The sequence below is a fragment of the Nycticebus coucang genome, chromosome 4, assembly GCF_027406575.1.
Source record: "Nycticebus coucang isolate mNycCou1 chromosome 4, mNycCou1.pri, whole genome shotgun sequence".
Lineage (NCBI taxonomy): Eukaryota > Metazoa > Chordata > Mammalia > Primates > Lorisidae > Nycticebus > Nycticebus coucang.
In genome coordinates, this window is record NC_069783.1 from 21,881,040 (window position 1) to 21,902,752 (window position 21,713).

Here is a 21,713-nt window from a genome sequence, read left to right on the forward strand (position 1 = left end):
CATTGCAGACCTCTTAGCTCAAATGCACTGTTTGAACTTGGCTTTCTGTGTTCTCTCAGGATCTGACTACCAGAGCTACCCAAGAACTAAGCAGGTAAATTGAACTAAGCAGGTAAATGTATTAAACCAGACTGTCACCTCGCTTCCACGTCACTCAGAGGACAGGAGGGCAATGGGAGGGATCTGACGTGCTGGGTTTTAGGAAGTGAGGGTGAGCTGAGTGCATGACCCACCAAGGAGGTGTGGGCTTTGGCGAGGGAGCCTAGAAACCCCAAAAGGTGCCATCTTTAGACTTTCACATCAGCCTACAGCCACCCCAAATTTTCTTTTATTATTATTTTAACACCGCCTTGGCCTTACTTTTAAAATCTGCTGTGTTTGAGCAATTTAGTCTGACGTCAGCTGGCTGCCGGCAACGCTGCTTGAAAACAAGAATAACCAAATCTTCTAAGAAGTAATGCTGAACCTGCTTCAAACGCAATAAATCACAAAAACCATTGTTTACGATAAGTGGTATCTGATTGCTGTTAGAACCTGTGTTTATTGCTTTTGTGCATTATGGTCTCTTGTAATTTGGACAGCCAGAAATTGTATTCCTTTATGCAGCGCGTAGGAAGGGTTTGTAAGAAGGAAGGCATCTGTAATTATGCTGCCACGGAGTGGGGCTGGGGAGCCTCCAAGGAGCATGAAATGCAATTGCCTGTTTTTCGTCTGAGGAGCTGGGCATCGGGCTCTCCACTTTTCCAATTCTTGGAACACTCTGGCCTCCGGACAGGGGAGGACCAAGAGGAGGGGGCCTTGGAACCAAGTTGCCCCAGATCAGAGAGCCCTTAAGTGGCCTCAGGGTGCAGAGCGCCAGGTGGGCAGGCAGCCTCCAGCCCTGCAGGAAGCTGGGCTGATGATTTTCCTGGAAATTGCCTGAACATCCCTGCAAGTTTCTTCCCTCGTTCTAGCCCACCCCAACAAGTGCCCACTGGGCTTTGCAGACAAGGGCTGACAGCAGGGTTCCAAGAACAGCTGATGGCAGAATTCCTTGGTGCCTCTGTCTGCAAAACTTGAGAAGAAGCTCCTTGGCCAGGCAACCTCGATTTTGGCATCATCAGTTAGGAAATGGATGGTGTTGCTTGACTTCTATGAGGCACAGTCGTCAGTGTCTGAGCTTGGTGATCTTAACCCGAGAGCTCTGGACTCTAAGAAGAGGGTCTGGTTTCTCTATCACTGACAAAGCCCCTGCTTCGTCTGACCTTGTCACTTTGGCTTCAGCTGGTTCTCCCACCAGGAATCCTCTTCCCTCCTATTACACCCACATCAAACCCACCCTTCCATTCAGTTCCTGCCCTTAATGACTTCCCTGAACTTCTTCCACCTCCAATATTTTCAGTCTCAGTAGAGCTTCACCATGACCCACCAAGTCCCTCAGACCTAAAAGCTAGGGCTCATCCTAGTCACATCTCTGTCCCTCCACCCCAGCACAGAGGGGCACTCGGGAACTCTTGGTTATATGAATTAATGAACTTGATAGTCAGCTGACACCTGACTCTAACCAAAGATACCCACCCGTAACCTGGATATTTCTCTGCAGCATCCCTCTTCCCACTCCTACCTCCACAGCCCTGAAGAGGGTCCTCTTTGGTTCTCCACAGAACCACCCCTGAAGAGCCCATGGAGCCCATGTCCCCTGGCATTTGGGACCTGCTGTTCAGGGTTGTGTCTTGGTCTCTGCCCCCACTTCCTCCTCCACTCTCCCACTTGCCTAATTTGCCTCACTCATCCCAGATCCCTTGCAGTTCCCAAGCACACCACACAAGCCGTGTCCTACCTCGGTTTTCATTCCTAAGGATATTTTCTCTGCCCAGAGCATCCTTGCCACTTCTCACCTGGCTCCCCCTCTTTGGAGACTTGGCTCAGGCACCAGCTCCTCCAGGAAGCCTTTCCCACCCGCACCAGTGAGAATCAGGGGTCCTGGTTTCTGCTCCCACTCCTGCTGTGTCATTCTCTGTAACAGCTCTTCTCACATGACACACTGCAGAGGCCCCCCTGGAAAGGCCGCAGGACGATCACCTGTCTGATCGCCCCCAGCATGCACCACAAGGCCAGGCCCACAGCGGGTCTTCTGTAACCAAGGACCTAAATGGAACTGGCACTAAGGCTCCGATAGCATGTAAAGGGCAGAAAGTTCACTTAAGCACAAATCGTGCAGTTTTGTGTCCGATTAGAGCAAGTTCAGAGGTGGTTTCCCAAGGAAACCGCAAGGACTAGGTCTGAGGAGCAGTAGCCCAGCGGTGTCTGAACACAGGAGAATGTTCCTCAGCGGCGGTTCCTTCGGTGAGTGAGTGGGCGGGTGGGTGGGCACAGCAGAAGCCTGGTCTGACACATTGATTGATAGTTATCCCCCACAAAGGATGGGACTAGTCGAGCATGCTTTATTAAAGAGATGAATGAGTCAATCGTGATTATAAAGCGGTGGGTTCTGGACTATTTGCCCAAGTCCTGGTATTAATTAGATGCTGAACTAGACAGCAGGGTGTCCTGGGTCCTCCAGGGTTCTTTTCTGAAGCTCCTGGGCTTGAGCGTCTGTGTGACAAGTGGACCCCAGCCTGGCTGAGTGGTGAAGGAAGTGGGGAGAGAAACTAAGACAGAGCTGCACTTGTGAAAGACCCTCGCTCCTGGGTCGCAGGCACCTACTGGGAAGGGCTAAGCACATTGCACTCAGCCCAGCACTGCTCAAGGCCAAGTGTCATGATGTCCAGATTTATTTACTTTATATAACAAGCCTCCCTTTAATACACAGGCACGCGCACATGGAACGCAGGACAGGCCAAGCTCGCTGCCAGCTCCAAGGAACAAAGGGGATACATTCCTTTCTCTTCCACTTCCCATCCACACCGCAAACCCTCCCGGGACAATGCACATAAGTCAGGCCTTTGTGCCTTGGCTCAGCAAGCTAGATTATGATTATTACATTAGGCTCTGGGGTCTAGCCAGGCAACCCCAAGACCATTGGTGGCTTTGTCTCTACAGGAAAGTACATTCAGAGTTGCAGACAGCTGACTTCCTGGCAGACTTTTTGGAATTCAAGCTGCTCACCTGAGCAAGGACCAGGAAGTGGACCCTCAGGCCAGCTGGCTGCTCAGCACATGCTCTGGGGCCCTCGTCTGTGCCTGTTCAGGTCCTGGAGGCAGAGGAGGAATTATTGACTGGACACTCACAGTCTGGTCTGGGGTGGAACAGGCATGGTCATAGAGGGGATCCCCCCAAGGCCCCAGGAACAGAACCAAGTCTTGTGTGTGCACCTGTGGTGTCCTCTTCATCCGATGGCTCAGAGAACAGAGGAGGACAGGGTTCAAGGGAAAGGGAAACAGAGTGGGCTCGCCGGGCTGGTGACTGGAGTACCTGGGAGCGGAGCCGGTGGCAGAGCTTGCCTGTCACAGAAAGCACAGAGCTGTCCTGTTTGTCAGCTGCTTTGTGGCTCGGAGCCTCCCAAGCCCAGAGACAGGATTCGTGTAGAAAACCATGCGCTTCCATGCCCACCGTCAGAGTGGGAAGCAGAGCAGTATCCTCTCTCATTCACTCCTTGCTAGCCCAGGGGCCTGCCATCTGATGACTTTTTTCTTCTTTAAACTTGGAAATATAAGCAATTTGGCAGGAAACTTTTAAAGAGAACATAATTGATATAAAAGCTGAGTCTTTTCCCATCTTTTCTACAGGCACATGCAGAATGGATGCGGGACTGTCTCACGTGTCCTGTTTTTCTCCTAATGGGATTGCACGTCTGTGTCCCGTGTGTCAACAGAGCTCACCCTGGCCGTGTGGACAGCTAACCCAAGAGGCCCCATTACTAGGCTGAGTTTGTTCAGCAGCTCCTGCTGCTAGTAAACCGGCCGGGCCATTCCCGCCATTAGAAAGGCGCGTTAGGGCAGTGTCTGCTTGCCTCCAGTACACTGTGGCTTTCCATTCTGTGAGCCTTGGGAGGTTAACGAGGTGAAGGGTGAAGTGGATATTCTAGTTCCCTCAGACTGGTTAAGTTCAAATCTTGACTCCGGCAGCTACTCCCAGAACAAGTCATTTCCTTTTTTTTTTGTACCTCTGTGGCTCAGTTCTCTCATCTGTAAAATGGGGAGAATATCTATTTCACAGGGTTACTCTGAGGGTTAGATGAGATAGCACAGGACTCACAGCAAATACTCAAGAAATGGGAGCGTAGAAATAGTAATCCTAGAAAGTACTGCTGCTCTCCCTGCTCTGGGAAAGTAGATAGGTCCAATGAGCTGGGGGCTTTCAGGAGCTTTTCTAATGGCTTTCCCATTAGATCATGCAGGGCCCGGTCTCAGCCAGAAATGCCCTTCCCAGCCCCTCTGTGGGGTTCCAAACTGTACATGAAGTGAGAGCCTGTGACTGTTTTTTCATGTGACCTTAGCCCTTTTAGAGTCTCGTAACAGGCTCAGCGCCTGTAGCACAGTGGTTACAGCACCAGCCATATACACTGAAGATGGCGGGTTCGAGCCCGGCCCAGGCCTGCTAAACAGCAAGGACAACTGCAACAGAAAAGAGCCAGGTATTGTGGCGGGTGCCTGTAGTTCCAGCCACTTGGGAGGCTGAGGCAAGAGAATCGTTCGAGCTCAAGAGTTTGAGGTTGCTGTGAGCTATGACGCCACAGCACTCTACCGAGGGTGACAACTTAGGACTCTGTCTCAAAAAAGTCTTGTCACAGTCTCAACTGAAAGGAGTTGGAACCCACCTGGTTGACCCCTGAGAGAGGGCAGTGGTCTTTTACAGAGGTCCAGAGTTTGGGTCTCTTGGGCTTAGGGGCAGAGGCCCAGCTGCAAAGGACAGAAGAACCCCCCTCCCTCCCAGAGTTGCTCTGAGGCACTCCATGCCCTCTGGCTGCTGAACCCCACTCTCCCAACTCGGGCCTCTGCTTCTGCTTTTCCCTTGGCCTAGAAAGCCAGCCCGGAAGCCCTGCCGCAGCCCAGGCCCTGCCGCCTCCTCTGGGAAGCCTCAGTGTATCTCTTCCATTCTAATGCAGGCCCCATCCCTTCTGAGGGGGGCCGTATCCCACACCTAAGCACCCTGCACCTGGGCCTGGGCTCCTGCTGTCCCCTGCCCACCACAGCCACTCCTACCTCTGACCCACCCCGCAGCTGTCCCTTTCCTTTATTCTGTGCCCACGTCATGAATTGGCTGACCGTCTCCCTGACCAGGCATCAGAAGCAGCCAAAATGTTTTATCCCCTTTGAGCTCCTGGAAAATCGATTTCTTTTTATTAGTGACTTCTCTCAGGAGGTCCTTAACTCAAGGGAAGGGCTTGCTCTGTGGGTCTAGTGAGGGCTGTGCCTATTGAGTGGCGTGTGGACAGCCTGCTGGTTTCCTGGAGTCCCTGCAGGGACCATGCCCTGAAATGCACTTTCCGGTCTGAAGGCTGTTCTGAGGCTGTATGGAGACTGTGCCTGGAGCTGCAGTCACCACATCAGGAAGAGCCCCTCTAGGTGAACGGACCTGCTCCTCTGCTGCCAGGCCTGGGCCGTCCACTCCCAGCCCTCCACCAGGGGCATTTTACCCAGCCAGCCCCAGCTCCCACCTGGTCACCAGCTTGGAGGTCCACACCCCTACCCCACTTCTCCGCCTCCGCCTCCTCCTTTACCTTCTCCTTCTTCTCCTGGGTTGAGCATTCCCACCTGCTAGCTCAGCCCCAGAATACCACTTTCCATGGTGTCCGCTAACTCCCTGCCAGCCAGTGTGCCAAGGCCTCCAGACAGCTAGCCCAGCCCAGCCCAGGCCAGCCCCATGGCAGAACCGAGCTTGGGCCCAGGACTGGAGTGTCTGTCGCCCACTTGTGGGTCCTCAGCAAAGGAAGCATCAGCATGAACTACCTTGAGTATTGCCCAGCAGGAGAGAAGCCAAGTGAAGGAGAGCAGTACAGGGCTGGAAACCTCCAGTCTCTATGAAGGTGGTCAGTGCCCACCTGGGTTAGACTGCAGACAGACAGGACCAAATCCACCTGGAAATGGGGTCCCAGGCAGGGGTATGCATTATGTGAATTTTGTTGGGCTTGGCAGCTGCACTTTCATGGGGTCCTGGGCAAGTGCCTGACCCTTCTAGGACCCGTTGCCTCATCTGCACCATGGGAGGGCTGGAAGGAAGGGAGCCTGAAGGGGGCTCTCTCAGTCAGCTTTCTGTGATTCATTGACTACTTAAAACAAAAACAAAGGCTGGGGAGCCAGACTGGGGATGGGAGAGAGAACAAAGCACACTGTGTGGGCCTGTTGGAATCCAAGGACTGGACTCACTGGAATTTCCCACCCCTCACTGGAGGTCAAGGTCAGGTCACTGCCCTCACCCCTGTTCCGTAGCCTGAGACCGTAGCACCACAGAGCCCACTGGGCAGGGCAGGTGCTGGTGTGAATGACGCCAGTCTTTTCTTGCAGCGGACTATTTACATCCCCCAAACTTCAGGGGAAAACAGGCTTCTGTATCCCGGCATGGAAAAGTTCCCATGCTTTCAGGTCATCTTTTTATATATTTCTTCTTAGTACAACACAAATCTCATTATAGAAATTCCTGTATTTTAGCAAAGGAACCACAGTGATAGTAATGAGGTCCCTGAATAAAGTTCAGCTCATTTTCATCTCTCTTTCTTCCCCCGAATATTATTGCTAGAAATGTTACATTATCATAAACTAGAGTTCAGGATGCATATAGGGGTCTCAACAATTGTCATTTTTCTCCATTTGCAAATTCTAATTACTGCCTTCATTTTACCTCACTCTGGTGTTTTCATCTTCTTAGATATTTTTCTTTGCCTAGCTACATACACAACCCGGCTGATTAGAATCAGGAGAGTTGGTGGTAGACTGTCCTTGTGTCCCTCTGTCCTTCTCCCCTGCCTGCCCTGTGAGGCACGGGGCCTGGGAGTAGATGTATGTGGAGGACAATAGTGGGGATTCCTCCATAGGACCCTCCATGTGACCCCAGAGAAGACTGTGGGCCCGAGCCCTCCTGGTGGCCCTAGCTGCAGGGAAAGTGTAGGGGGCTCTGAAACAGCATCCTTGAAGGTCATGGACTGGAAGTTTCCAGATAGACTTTCTTGCCCTCAACTACGTCAGAAACCTCTGGCAGGACAGATGCTCTGACTTCACACAGGGATTTCAGAGTCAGGGATTCTCCCTGGTACTCTGTAGCCACAAGTATAGCCTGTCCATGGGGCCCGGCATCAGGGTCACCTGGGGGGTCAGAGATCCTCTGGCCCACTCAGGCCTGGCAGCCACCCCCAATCTGTCTCCTCTCTGGTATCTGAACATGTCTCCATGCGACTTTCCGGGAAAAACTTTCTCACTTCTTCCCTATGTGGAGGAGGGGTTAAGAAACTGGCTCTGGAGACAGATAATTCTGTATCTGAATCCCACTACGAGCTGTGAAATTAGCTAAAACACATCAAGCCTCTTATGGGGTGCCTAAACCCCAGGAGATGCTTGCTGGAGACGGTGGGGCTGGGGCTGTGCTGCCTTCCTTCCCCATCCCTACACCTGCTTCCAGATGCTCCTCCTCTGGACCTTGCTCTCTCTGTTGCTTTTACCCTGAGTCAGGCCCTAACCTTCTTTTATTTTAACCATGTTGGGTAAATCTTTCTGAAGGGGAGTTTCTCACCCACTCCCCTTTTCCATGTCATGCCAGCTGCAAGGGAACATCCCTGGGTGACCCAGGCACTAAGCATTTTGCAGTCAGCGTCCTCCCCATGGCTAAGATAACTACTTGCATCCCCATTTCTTGAGGGGGAAACAGAGGCTCAAAGAGTTTAAGCAGATTGCTCAAGGTCACCCAGATAATGAACATCCAGGTCACTACTGAGGCTCTGTTGAATTCCAAAGCCTTCACTCTTTAACCTGTCTGTGGCCTTAACAGGGTCCTCTGCTATGCAGTGCTGTGTTGATGTTTGGGGGTCCCACCAAGGAAGGAGGACATTTGCACCTGAACTAAATGCCCAAAGCTTTCTGAGCTTACTGCAGGTGTGTATTTACTCTTCAGTCTCTCTGCACCCTGATAGTCTCACCCATTAAACTTGGTATGGTCCTTGTTGTTGCCTAGAGCAACAGCACACCCCTCGCCCCTGCTATGGACCTGTTTGTTAGAATAGTGTGCAAAGGAAGCGATCATTGGCTATGAACAAGGATGCTGGGACTTCCTGTGAACATTAAGCTTCTGTACTATAAGTCTTTGTTTATTTGTTTTAAGGCCCTATTTGATTACTCCTTAAACTTTGGTTATGTTTGCAATAAAGAAACAATGGCTATTCTTTCTAGGCAGAGTAGAGACCTTTTACCTTTTTGACATTTGAATAGAAAAAAAAAATGCCTTTTTGCAAGCCTGGCTTGTTGTCCAAGTAGGGTGGGAAGGTGATGACTTTGGTCAAAATGGTGACATCGTGGGTTTTTCTGGTTCTCTTTCCACAGAGTGGGCTGGTAGCCTGGAGTGTGAGCTGAGAAAACCAAGGCCCAGCCCTAGGGAGGCGGTTTCTTCTCCTCCAACCTAACCCCTAAGTCTGGACCCCCAAGGTTTATTCCTGATTCCACTGTCCACTTTTTCTAGATGGCAGGGTCACCTACTATCTCAGGGCCAGGCCATACATCTATCAGTTGAACACACAGTACCTCTCTCAACACCCCCATAGAGTTTATGCAGAGTCAGCCCACCCCATGGAGGTAACTAGTGCTGTGAGGACTTGCATGGACTCGACTTTGTCCAGTGCCCTGATCTTAGTCCCCAGGGAGCTGAGCACGTAAGCATTCCTACAGCCATGTTTGGGGAACAGAGTTGGAACCGGTGTGTGCACCTGCCTGGCAGGGAGGTTATGGGCATTTGGTGGGAGGGAGCAGAGGCACTCCGAACTGCCCAGCGTGCTAACTTCCAGCAGCTCCTCCACCAGCACCAATTTGCATTTTGTTCAGCAAACTCTAAACTCAGGAAGCCTGCTGCCTGGGCGCCATCAGTGGCAGAGCTGTGGTGGGACAGAGGGCCCACATTCCATGGGGAGAGCAAAAAGGCAGCATAAGTATTTTTTAGCATGAGTTTTCCAACCCCTCTGTGATCCTCCCTCCATTCTAAAGCAAAAGAGAGAAATGCTAAACTGTGGTTCTTGCCAGTGCTGATAAGGAAAACCAGGGAATGCAGGACTCTCATTAAGAAAATCCTAAAATTTTTGGCAGCGCCTGTGGTTCAAAGGGGTAGGGTGCCGGCCCCATATGGTGGAGGTGACGGGTTCAAAACCAGCCCTGGCTAAAAACTGCAAAAAAAAAGAAAAAAAGTAAAGAAAATCCTAAAATTTTAGTCTTGTCACCACTACAACATAATACAGTACGTATGTTAATTCCAACCTCCCTGGGCTCACCCACCACATCCCTTTCAGCTATAGCTGTTTCCTCTCCTGCTAGACTGAACTCGCCACTGATTTGGAATTTTCCCTGGGCCTCAGCTTCGTGTAGTGAAGCTCCTATTTGAATGGATGTGGCTTTTTTCCCCTCATAGGCCCCACTGCCCCTAGTTATTTGGGTCAATAAACACAGATGAAATACCTACTGTGTGCAGGGCACAGTAGTAGAGGCTGAGAAATGTCAAAGTCCTGCTGAGTTCATCTCTTTGCAAGAGCCAATAAGCTGAGGAGAGAGCAGTGATTTATAGGCCAGGCCTGCCAGCCGGCCTTGTCCCCAGCAAAGACTCATTTCAACGAGCTTCTCTTCCAAGTGGTTATTTGCTGTTTGCACCGCTTGGACTTGGCATGCTTCTACAACTCCTTTTACCAAAGAGGAAAGAGGAACCTTGAGGTAAGTACTTATCTCATAGAGAAAAGATTCCGGGCCTCTTTTGGCAGCATTGCTCTGTAAAGCGAATGAATGTTTTTTACCAGCACGCTTTCCCTTCTCAAAGGCCTTCCCTGTCTAGGGTTTTTCTTCCCATGACACCCACACACACACCCCATACGGTAGGTAGAGGAGATGCTGGCGTTGCCGTGTCTTGGAGCGGGAGACAGCTTGCCAGGTGCTGTGCTTGGGGGGTGGCCGAGCCCGCCCAGGCCCAGGTGCCTGCTCCTCATCCCCATCTCTTTCTGCTGCACCGAACCCAGAGCTGGCCTGCAAGGAGAAAGGATTGGTGGTGGCACAGGCACCCACCACCGGGCCTGCCCCAGCTCAGAGGGACGGAGGCAGGGCTGGCGAGTGGTGGGCCGAGAGATGCTGGGCTGTCCTGCCTGGACTCCTGAGAGGTGGTGACAGCAGAAGCCGGGTGGCAACTGCGAGTCACGGCGATGGATGTTTGCGGCTCACGGGTGGGTTGCTGGCGTGTGTGCTAGTGCCAGGGTGGCCGCGCAGCTGGCAGGCCAGTGGGGTGAGTGTCACGTTTCAGCAACATGATCTTGGCAGAGCCCAAGTGAGGAGAAACATGCACTCGGCGGGCATCCGTGGCCTTCGGTGCAGAAGGGGTGTGTGGAAGGACCAGGAGGCCAACGGGACCTCTCTGGCTCTCTGCTGGCTTGGCCAGCTTTTTCGGGACCAGCAACGAATGCTGTAAAGCCAGTTTAAAAGTCAAAGTTTCTGAAGGACTTCACAGTGAGCAGAGGACATTGGTATGAAAATGTTACAGGAAAACAAAAGCCTCCCAGTTTTCTTGCTTCTCGGCAAAAGAATTGGAAAGCATTTTCCAAGGGTGAAAGGAGGCAATTTATATTTGCTTGGAATCTTATTTGAAAGTGATTTTGCTCCCTGTAATTTTTTTTATCCAAACCCTCTCAGACTTTGGTTCTCAGCTGGATGACTTAAGCGATCTCCAGAATTTGCTGCCATTCGGGCTCATGAGAATACATACCGTTACTTTTAATGAGTGTAATTTGTTTTGAAAAGATTTCCCAGAGCCAGACAAGTGCCCTGGTGCAGGTGCTGGGTGGGGAGGCTAAACTGGGACCTCAGGGTGCTGGGAGCTAAGTCTAGACACGTAGGAGGGAGGAGAAACCAGAGAAGTCTCAAGTGCTCAGAGCGGGGGATAAGGCCAGACCTATGCCGGGAAGGAAAGAACTTTCCCTTTGTTTCCTTGCCCACTGCTTGTCCCTGGGCCTATGGGACCAGAAGGGTATGAGAAACTTCTGGGGGTTGGCCCGGAGAAGCTCTTTCTTCTTGTTTCTTGCTGTACCATGTGGCTTCAGACGGTGACATTTCCGTTCAATGCTGTCAGTGCCTTGGTTTGAAAAGAATGTCTGTGTATGCAGGTCCCCTGGCCAAGAAGAAATAGTGCCCAGAGCCTGCTGGCATCTGCTCTTGCCCTGTCTCTCTTCCTCTCCCATGTGACCAGCAGCCAAAGGACAGTTCCTTCCAACCATGCTGGGGGACCAAAGGGGGGTTGTAGGGCCGGCCTGCGCCTCGGGCCTTAGCGCATGCCTGGCCCCACCAGCTCTTGGAAACTGAGTAAGCAGATAGCCCCAAGCCTCCGCCTGGAGGGGAGCCCCAGAGCCAGGGCCCACTGGCTATTTTTAGAAAGCTGTCAGGTGCGCAGGACATGCAGTTGCCTTTTCCACCTGTTTGGGCTCTGCTTATCCTGCCCGAGAGACCTACTGTGGCCTGGAGCAACATGGACCTCCCTGCTGATGTAACCAGCCACTCTGCTGGCCTAACCTGGCCATGGCACGGGGCATCACTGAGATCCTTGGGCCCAGGCCACTTTATCCTTGGAAGCACAGATGCTAGACAGTAATGCCTGCCATCCTCTGCTTCAGAGGAAGGCAACAGCTGGGAGGAAAGGAAGGTTAGGAAGGACCTGAACGGGGAGCCCACAGTGAGGGGTGTTGAGTCTCAGAGGAGGGGGCTCCAGAGCCTCTGTTCCAGCAGGAAGGTGTGCAGAGTGGGGCTTGGTACCAGCAGATGTGGAGCTCTGTGGAGCAGGGGAAGCATCACAGAGTTGGTGGCATGGGGGCCTCAAAGGAAGCACAGGCAGGGTCCGTTCAGGGCAGGAGAAGGGGCAGTGGCATGGCCAGAGGGAACTACAAAGCTGCACAGCCCAGGATGTGACTAAGGTGCCTTGAGGGGCATGTGGCTGGTGCAGAGCTCTGCAGGGATAGGGAAAGCAGAGCCTGGAGGAAGCGGGAGGTGGTGCCAGGTGTGAGAAGCCACCAGTGCCAGATGAGGTGTTTAGAAGAGCCCCAGCAGCTGATGGGGAACAGGCACTGCGGGTCAGCGCGGGAGACAGTGGAGCCTGGTGGGCTGGTGGCCTGCTCCTCCCCTGCCCATCGGAACCTCGTGGGCTCCTCGTGGCTCACAAGTCCACCACCAGTGGTGAGCCAGCTGCTCCCTGCAGCTCCCCGGAGCCCTCACTCATGTCCCTTCCTAGCTCCACCTTCAGTGACATCACCTGGGCAGTATAATATGGCCACAGGGGAGTATTTATACATGGAGGTTGGCCAGCACTGAAAGTAAGAGTTCGAGTATTTTCTGTTGTTTTTGCCTAAAGCCACCAGCAGAGCCAGTGTTAAACATTAACCAGCACGGCACTGGGAAAGGGGGAGAAGGGTTTTGCGCTCAGTAGTAGCAGAGTCAGATCAGCAGTGATGGCACTGCCCAGTGTGGCACCCTGTAGATGTGTGTCGCACCCACTTCCCTGCCTGTTAGGGGGGCAGAGCAGGGGATGGGGCCTCAGCTGAGAGAGGTGGGCAGCCCTGGCCACATTCTGAAACCGAACTCCTGACCATGGGCTCCAGACCCTCGACACGCCTCACACAGAGGACACGCATGTTTCCTGCTTCTCTGCTTCATCGCCTAAATAGGCTCTGCACAGCCACATGGAGCTTCTTTCTTTCTTTTTTGTTTTGTTTTTTTTTTTTGATACAGAGTCTCACTCTGTCACCCTGGATAGAGAGCTGTGATGTCATAGCTCACAGCAACCTCAAATTCCTGGCCTCAAGCAACCCTCTTGTTTCAGCCTCCCCAGTAGCTGGGACTACAGGTGCCCATCACAATACCAGGCTACTTTTTTTGTTGTTATTTTTAGAGACAAGGTCTTACTCTTACTCAGACTTGTCTGGAACTCCTGAGCTGAAGCAATCCACCCACCTCCGCATCCCAGAGTGCTAGGGTTACAGGCATGAGCCACTGCACCCACCCAGAGCTTCTTTCTAAATGCAACACACATCTCCTCCCCTCCAAGGTTGGCACACACTTGTCCCTCCTTCAGAGTCCCCTCTGCCCACCCCCTGGCGGGGTAGCACCTAGCACCTCAAGTAGTATGTGTCTGAGGGCAGGACCAAGACCAAGCACAGGACCCCAGCACGCGTGTCTGCAGCTTCCTCTGCCTGGGAAGAGAGCGTGGGAGCCTGGAGCAGGGGGAGCCACCTTTCTTGGGGTGGGTGGAAGAAAAGGCAGGCTTAGAAAGCACCTGAGTGGCACTTACGTTTAGAGTCTTTGTAAACAATGCATCCAGTTGGTCTTGACCGTGTGGCAAAAGTAGCAGGATTTGTTCAGTGCTTCAGCCCGCAGAATCCTCCCAGCAACCTCATAAGAGAGACTGTGCTCCCATTTTCGAGATGAGAAAAGTGAGAGCCAGCATTAGCTCGCATCCCAAGGAGCCGTAGGAGCAGCTGGTGGTCCCCAGACCTGAGGCCCTGAACCTGAGCCAGCTTCCTGCGCGGAGGGCCATTCGTCCCAAGCAGACTCAGACATCAGGAGCAGCCCAGCTCCACCAGGAGATCAGGGCGCAAGGCAAACCCCATGGCCCCCATCCCCCCAGGGCTTGCCTCTTGAAAATGGGCATTAGAGGTGGTGGATGAATACACTGTCGCATTTGTTGCTCTTTTGGGAAAAGAAAAACCTGGCTTCTAAGAGCTGTTGTATTTTATTTTTCTGTAAAGAAGAAATTAATTTTAGTCTTTCTTTTTGGTTTAAAATGTTGTTCTTTGCTTTTTCCGCCCTACAATTTAAAAGGAAACATTTGTCTGTTGAGAAAAGAAATGATAATTATAGACTAAAAATTGTTTCTATTCTGATTTGAAAAAGTGACAAAAAAATAAATTCCATCGCACAGATGGGGCTCTGCTGACAGAGGGTGTTTAACAATGAGGCCCTAGCCCGCTTGGGGCCGGAATGGCGCCGGAGGTGGGGTGTGGGCTTGTGTGCCACTGGGACAAATGGCTGTCTCCGAGGCTGCTCTCCATCTCCAGTGCTAGTTAGTAACTCGTTCCTGTGGGGTCGGGGCACACTGTGCCCTCTGTGTGGGTCACCAGATGTGACTGGAGGTATCACCTATGGACCATGTGGCCCATGTTAAGTGGACTGTGTGCAGGACAAGACCAGTCACTCTATGCATGGCCTCGGGCCAAGAGAGCCACCTCGCTTAATCCCCTTAGCCCAGAATTTTACTTTTCAGCCTTACAAAATTACAGTTGTTCCTAGTCCTTCGATCAATAAAGCAGGAAACTGATTAGACTGTGAAATTAAAGTAATAATGTCACACTATTAACCCTCAATCAGTGGGGACTGAACTCAAACTGAAGGCTGTTTCCTAAATCCATATGACCCTTTGGATACATGCATTTACTTTTCTGAAGAACTCCTAAGGGCGTGGGCATCCCCAGACCACCTTTCTTTCATGCCACATGGTGTGATTCTCGGTGCTATCTGTGGCCAGCCTGGTGGCCTGGCTGTGCACGTGCATGGTGTGGAAGGCCCAGACAGAGCTGAGTCTGTGTCAAGGGCCTGGGGCAAGGCAGCCCCTTGGACTGTGGCGGGGACCTGGGGAAGAAAGTGTCCTCAGGCCTTCTGGGAAGGTGTGATTCCTACAGTCCCTGGCCACCCTCATCTGCCCTTTGTCTCTGGGTACCTCTCTTGGAGATTAGTGTGGGGCTACCCTCTAGCAAGACTGGCGTCCACGTATATGGTGCTAGCTGGAGAGCACCTCTGTAACCTCACAAGCCTGCTGTGCTCACATTACCACTGTGCACACTGTAGTGTGGGATTTGCTGAGCCCTTGTTTGTTCGGCCCTGTGGGAGAGGGTCCTTCTCATTTTCCTTCTCCCACCTCAGCCTCTGCTGGCCGCCCATCCCACCAAACCATGGGCTTAGCATAGACCCAGTTCATGAAAGGCTACGTGTGTGCCTGACAGTAGGGGGTGGGGCTATTTGGGGGTGTTTTCAGATCACTTTCAAGGGCCATTGTGGGGATTGGAGTGTAATAGTTCTTATCTACAAACACAACATCTGATATGGACCAGCCTCCACCTGTGAGCTGCTCTGGGGCCTCTCCGCTGACCCTCTGGCCTGTCAGTTAGGATGGCCTCCTGAGCCAGCCTGGGTGACTTGCATTTGCAGGAGGGGTGGGGGGGCGCTGTGGTCACAATATGACAAAGCCTTGCTTGTCGCAGTATCAAGGACCTCATCTCCTGTGTGCCAGAGTCCTAAGAGGCCACAGCTTGTCACTCACCAAAGTGATGATTGTGAGTGAAGCTGGACCCCAAACACAGCCATCAAGCCCAGCTCAACCACAGCACTCAGTCCTCTGGCTGTTCCCGTGTGCTCTTCATTATGTAACCTCAACCCTGCCAGTGGGGAAGGTACTTGCTGTCACCCCCATTTAAGGGATGAACAAACTGAGGCTGGGCAATGAAGGGGCTTATGTGGTCACACAGCTGAAGAAGAGGCAGGGCTGGCTTTAGAGCTGTGGCTCTCTCTGGGGGCTGTTCTGGAATTAGCAGAGTCTTTGTCCTCTTGTGGCCCTGCCACTGAAGAGGAGGAGCCGTCGAGCCCTCCCATCAGCCCTCCCACGCGCATCCTCCCAACCTGTCAGTTCCATCACAGTGGAACGTTGCCAAGGATCAGACCCCCTCTCTAAAAGTGGTGATGGTATTTAATAACTAATTACTCTAATGATCCTGCAGAAATGCTGGAGACCTGTTTTAGGAGAGATGTCAATTAGAGCCATCTGCACGGTGAATAAAGGAGCCCTACCCCAGCTGTACTGTTGAAACATGTTAGCGTTTTCCTACCAGCGGCCATATGGTACTTAACGAAAGTGAATTGTTCACACTGCACAACCCGCGCCTCCTGATGAATACTAGCATTTTGTTTTGGAAAATAGTTCTTCCATCGTGTGGAATATTTTTCAATGCAATAAGTAGCAAGTTGGAAGGCGTCAAGCCCTTGAATGCAAAAAGACTCCCATCACCTCAAGATGCTCTTCCCTCCCTCCCAGCCCATCCCCGCCCCCCACCTGCTGCCAAACCCAGCTTCACCCTGGCTCCTGCATCCCACCTGGGCCCAGCTCTTAGCATCTGCTTCTGAATCTGCTCTGGAGACCAGAGGCCACTAAGGTTCTTGCCTCACCCTGCCACAGTTTTCCTATGTGCATGAACTTAGAAGTAGGAAGTCTGAAGCCATACAGAGTTAGAGCACTGTCTGGGAGGACACAGACATTGGTTGAAAGTCCCCCAAGATCTAAAAAGTAGTACAGGGGGGTTTAATTGGGTGTGTGCTTCAAAGAAGTGTTAATTTCCTAGTTGCAGACTGTTTTAAGAAGTGCAAAGCTCACATTGACACCTGGATCTCAGAGTGGAGGAGGAGCTGGGACTATTTCTGGGCTCAGCAGGAGTGGGCTGGAGACCCTCTCTCCTCCTCACCAGTACAGACAAGCTGCAAATCAGTAGTGACCAAAGCTATTGCCTCATGGTGGCTTAATGGCTGGGGCCAGTGTGCAGCCACATTATGGGTTCTGTTAACTGAAAACAGGCATGTTGGACTCTTGTCATGAAGGAGGCCAGTGCCAGCATGCGGCCTGCCTGGGTGCTGGGGCTCCAGCTCGCCGCCTCATGTCACAGAGAACTGGCGCCTGTGCAGTGACTGACACGCCCCCCACCTACCCAGGGTGCTGGATGAGGGGCCCTTCCACACCCTCCTGGGCCTGTGTGGCCTGGGGTGGGGTCTGAGGGCCCTGCATCAGAACTGCCACGGGGAGGGAGCTGTTTCATTGCAGTCTGCCCTGGAACCAACAGGGTTTCACTTGCCAGCGATATCTATTCTGGAACTTTCCCCAGAATTGAAGTCACTTATTAAAGCTTAATAAAAGGCAAGATTGACTGCAGTTAGGGATAGAGAGGATCCACGGCAAGCCCCAATACCCGAGACTTCGTCACAAAACCATGGGCCCATAAATCTGTTATTTCCAATTCAGCAGCAACTGATCCCAAGTTACAATAATTATCCTAAGTTCAGCTGAACACGTCCTTAAAGGAAATCCTTCTGGGTGAAAAATAGCAGAAATGCGCTCCCATCTGTCCCTCATCGGCAGACTGCACCATTTGCTCTCCACATCTACACCCTGGGTGTTTTCTCATTCTCTTTGACACTGGCACCATAATAGACGTGGTCCTGAAAGAACCAAGTCACGGTGACTCCCAGCTGACCTCCTCAGTAAGGGACCTCAGCAAGGTAGCAGCCTCTACCAGTCTCAAACCACGGAAGGTACCCAAAGCACCTCAAATAAGTCGTCAGCCTTTCCTTTTCTCATTCCAGAAGTTCCCGCATAGGACAGACCCTGTCCCATGCAGGGACCATGGCTGACAGGTACCCCAAAGAGTTAACCTTTCCTCCAGGAGAGGGGTGGTGGGGATAGCTAAGGCCAGTGTGACATATGCTGTCCAGCTTGAACATGAATGCTGTGCTCAGACACTGAATTTGATGAAGTACATTATAAAATTTAAAAACAAATTTAAAACTCTATTAACTTCCTGTAATGGCTTCCTCCTGCAGGCTGTGGACAGCACCGGCTCACTGGCCGGGAGAAAAAGTGCTCTGGGCTGCAGTGTGCTTGGCTGCAGCAGAAGGGAGATGGTGGGAACTGGGGGAGCATGTGGCGGGCCGCACACCCTCTCCCTGCGTGCTGCTTCCTACACTGGGGGGAGGCCCGGGCCCCTGCCAGGCCAGTGGACCCCTGCTCGGGTCACACATCACCAACATTAGACTCTGTCTCGCTCCTTTGTTAAAATCTAAATTCCGTTTTCCTTTGAGGCTCAAACACTTCCTTCAAGAATGAACCACTGGAGTGAGAAGATGACAAGATTATCTTAATTGGGGATTGAGGCCTGGGGACTGGAGAGCTAACGGACAACAGGGGCTTGGGGGTCAGCGTGTGGATAAATATTGGGCAAGGGGAGGTGTGTCCCCACCCTCTGCACAGTGAGAGGGGTCATAACAGGGGGACAGGGGGATTGCTCAGTGCAGGCCTTTGCAAATTGAGGCACATTCGGGAGAAGGCGAGTATTGGCTGGGCTCCAGACTACCAAGTGGAGAGAGCTGGACTTTTGTTGAGAAGGGAGACAGCCCCACAGCTGTGCTGCACGTGGGCAGAGAGGAGGAGCTCAGCTGGCAGGGAGAGGCCTGGGGGAAGAGGGGAGGGCCCTCTCCATGTCTCTGTGACCCAGAAGCCCCCAGCTAGAGGAGGATGAGGTGCTGTGTGACCCTGACTTTGGGGAGTTCAAGAGGTTTTCGCCAAGCAGTGGCTTCTCTGTCTGAGGACAGCTCTCAGTCCTTCTTGAGCACACACGGTGGTTTGCAGATATCTGGGGAGGAAAAGGTATCCACATATGAAGGCCTGGTATCCAGAGGTAGCAAAGAAATCATGTGTGTGCCTGAGTGTGTGTGCATGTGAGTGTGCAAGAGAGCTGGCTGGGGTGCGTGTACATGCAGATCCAGGTCATAGAAGTGAGCTGCACCTCTGATGCAGCTGCCTGCCGGCTGTTCTGGGGCGGTGGTTTAATGTGGACTCATGGATCTGGGGATGTCTGTCTTCTGCAGCAGGGAAATGAAGGTTTACTAAAGAGGCCTGAGGGCTGCCCCACCGTTTGGAAAAAGGCTGGGATTTTCTGGGCTGGGGATCTGAGGAGACTCCGAAGTCCTGGCCCAGCAGGGTCCGTGACATTGGGCATCAGAGAACACGTGAGCCTTTCCCAGGAGTTAAGCAGTGGGTGCAGGTTCTGTGCAGTCTCAGAGATTCCAATGGCAGATAGGAGGCCTGGGAGCTCCAGATGGGATGGGGCACTTGAGCCAGGTTGGGTAAAGAGCAGGAGGATGACACTGTAACAGTCTGAGGACCGCCCTCTCTCCCAGGACTAACTGGGCAAATAAGAATTGGCGGCGTTACCACAATGTGGGGAACAGAATGTCCTTGTGCTAACAACACACTCTCTAGCTTTAAAAGATCCACCTGTGGACAGTTTGAACGCTAATTACTAGCCAACTATGCTTTCAGCCTTAGTGAACCTGGTTTGGACTATTTTGTCTAAATAAGACTGCTTTTAGAAAAAACAAATTTACTAATTAACCCCTTGTCTTAAATACATGAGATTTTCTTGTGGCTTTATAAAAAGAAATATTTGCATGCATAATGCAGCGTTTACATAGCTCTTTGTGGGTATGTAATATTGCTTCGGACATTGTAATTGATATAGGACCAAGTGAGGAGCCACCAGAAGTTGAAAGTGCCTTGTTTTTAGAATGCTGTTCAGGACAACAGGAGTCCCTTCCTTCCCCCACCTCCCAGCTGTGCAGCGCCCATTTCATTGTGTTCCTTCCCACAGCACAGTCAACAGACAACGTGGGCTTCAGAATCACCCAGACCTTATGTTGAATTCAGGGGCAGTGTTTTGTGAACCTGGGAGGTCACTGAGCCTCATTGCAGCCAATATGACTCACCTTGCAGGGTACTCATGGTCAACGATTTTTTTATTAAATAAAATCACACACAGGCAACACCTAACCCCAAGACTGTCTCCTGACAGGTATAGCTAGCAGTTCATACTATGTCTTAATGCTTTTGTCGACGCCCGGTGTCTTCCCAGCCTGGAATGTTCTTCTTGTTCTTTCCTTCCGTCGAAATCTTGTGCGTTCTAAAGGGCAGGTTCAGATGCCCCTGACTCCAAGAAGCTTCCCTTGCTGACCTTAGCCAGATGATCGATTCCTGTGCAGCATCACAGGACACTAACTCGTGTTCCAGCCCAGAAGCTCCCTTCTTCCCACTCTGCCCAGTGACTCCCCAGATGCCCTGCCCTGCTCTTTAGGGGACATTTCTTCCCCTGCCATGCAGCTCCCGGCCCAGAGCCTGACACAAAGAGAGTGCCCTAGACTGGCCTGTAGAACAAATGTGTTTCAAATCATGAGTGAAGCTGAGGTCCCACATTTTGCACTTCAGTCCTTTTTTTTTTTTTTTTTTTGAGGCGGAGTCTCACTATGTTGGACTCAGTAGAGTGCCGTGGCGTCACAGCTCACAGCAAACTCAAACTCTTGGGCTTAAGCGATTCTCTTGCCTCAGCCTCCCAAGTAGCTGGGACTACTGGTGCCCACCACAATGCCCAGCTATTTTTTGTTGCAATTGTCATTGTTGTTTAGCAGGCCCAGGCTGGGTTCAAACCCACCACCCTCGGTGTAGGTGGCTGTCACCACTGTGCTACAGGCGCCAAGCCTGCTTTGGTCCTTTAAAACTTCCCTTGCCAGACTACTGAGAATTCGAGAGGAAAAATAAAATGCCTATTGTAGTAACTCAGCTGAGAACACCTTGGATTTCACAGCCTCGAACACCCACCAGCATTTTCATTCAAAAGGCCACAGTCCCCTAGGCCTATTGGCGCTGTAGTGGCGTTGACTGGCTCTGAATGCAGCTGCTGAAACACCACCTAGCACAAAGGCACTTTCTGGCTAATGGAAGTGGTCTGTATCTTCATCAGGGGATGGTTAGGCAGAAGTGTGCACTGTCAAAACTCATCAGACTGCACACTTAAGATCTGGACTGTGACTTTATGGAAATTATACCTCCCTAAAATTAATTTTTTAAAATGTGGCCTGACTAGATGGGTGGAGCTCAGGTGCCTCTTCTGGTCTTTCCATAGCATTGAGAAGTGTGGCTAATACCAGCATGTCGCAGCATTGCTCTGGGAGGAAAAGAGACAGGGCAGCCTCTGTGGTTGTGGAATTATAATCCTTTAAGTCCTGAGCTTGGCCTCAGTGGGCAGAGGACCCTCCCTCGTCTCCTAGGAGACCTGACACTAGCCTGCCCGAAGATAGAGCCAAGCCACACACAGCCACAAGTGGAGTCTGCTTCTCACCAAAGGGGAGAAGTTGTAAATTAATGTAAAAGCTGAAGCCCCTCTAAATGATGCTTGTATGCTCATGTTCACAATGAGCATGACTCACAATAGCCAAAACTTGGTAGAAACTCCATTATCCACTGACTGATGGACAAAGTGTGCTGTAAATATACAACAGGATAGTATCCAGCCTTTAAAAGAGAGGCAATACAACATTGATGGATACAAACTACAACTTAGATGAATCTTGAGGATATGATGCTAAGCCAGACAAAAAACGAAAATATTGTATGATTCTACTTATAAGGAGTAGCCAGAGCAAATTCATTGAGACAGAAGTATAATGGGAGGTTCCAGGGGCTGGAGGAAGGAGAAACAGGGAGCTATTGTTTGATGGGCACCGAGTTTCAGTTTGGAAAGATGAAAAAGCTCTGGAGATAGATGGCGGTGATGGTTACACAACATTGAGAATGCACTTAAAGCCAATGAAGTGTACGCTTAAAATGGCTAAAATGGGAAATTTTGTGTTATGTATATTTTATCATAATAAAAAAAAATCTTTAAAGGAAGAAAAATAAACATAAAACAAACCAAGGCTTAAGCCAGGCTTCTGGTGCCT

The 21,713-nt window shown here is 51.5% G+C and overlaps 1 protein-coding gene across 3 annotated transcripts in view; it reads left to right on the forward strand.

Moving 5' to 3' along the window:
- KLHL29 (kelch like family member 29) overlaps positions 1 to 21,713 on the forward strand; it is a 293,462-nt gene that overhangs the window by 117,086 nt on the left and 154,663 nt on the right. The gene's annotated exons all lie outside the window — the stretch shown is intronic.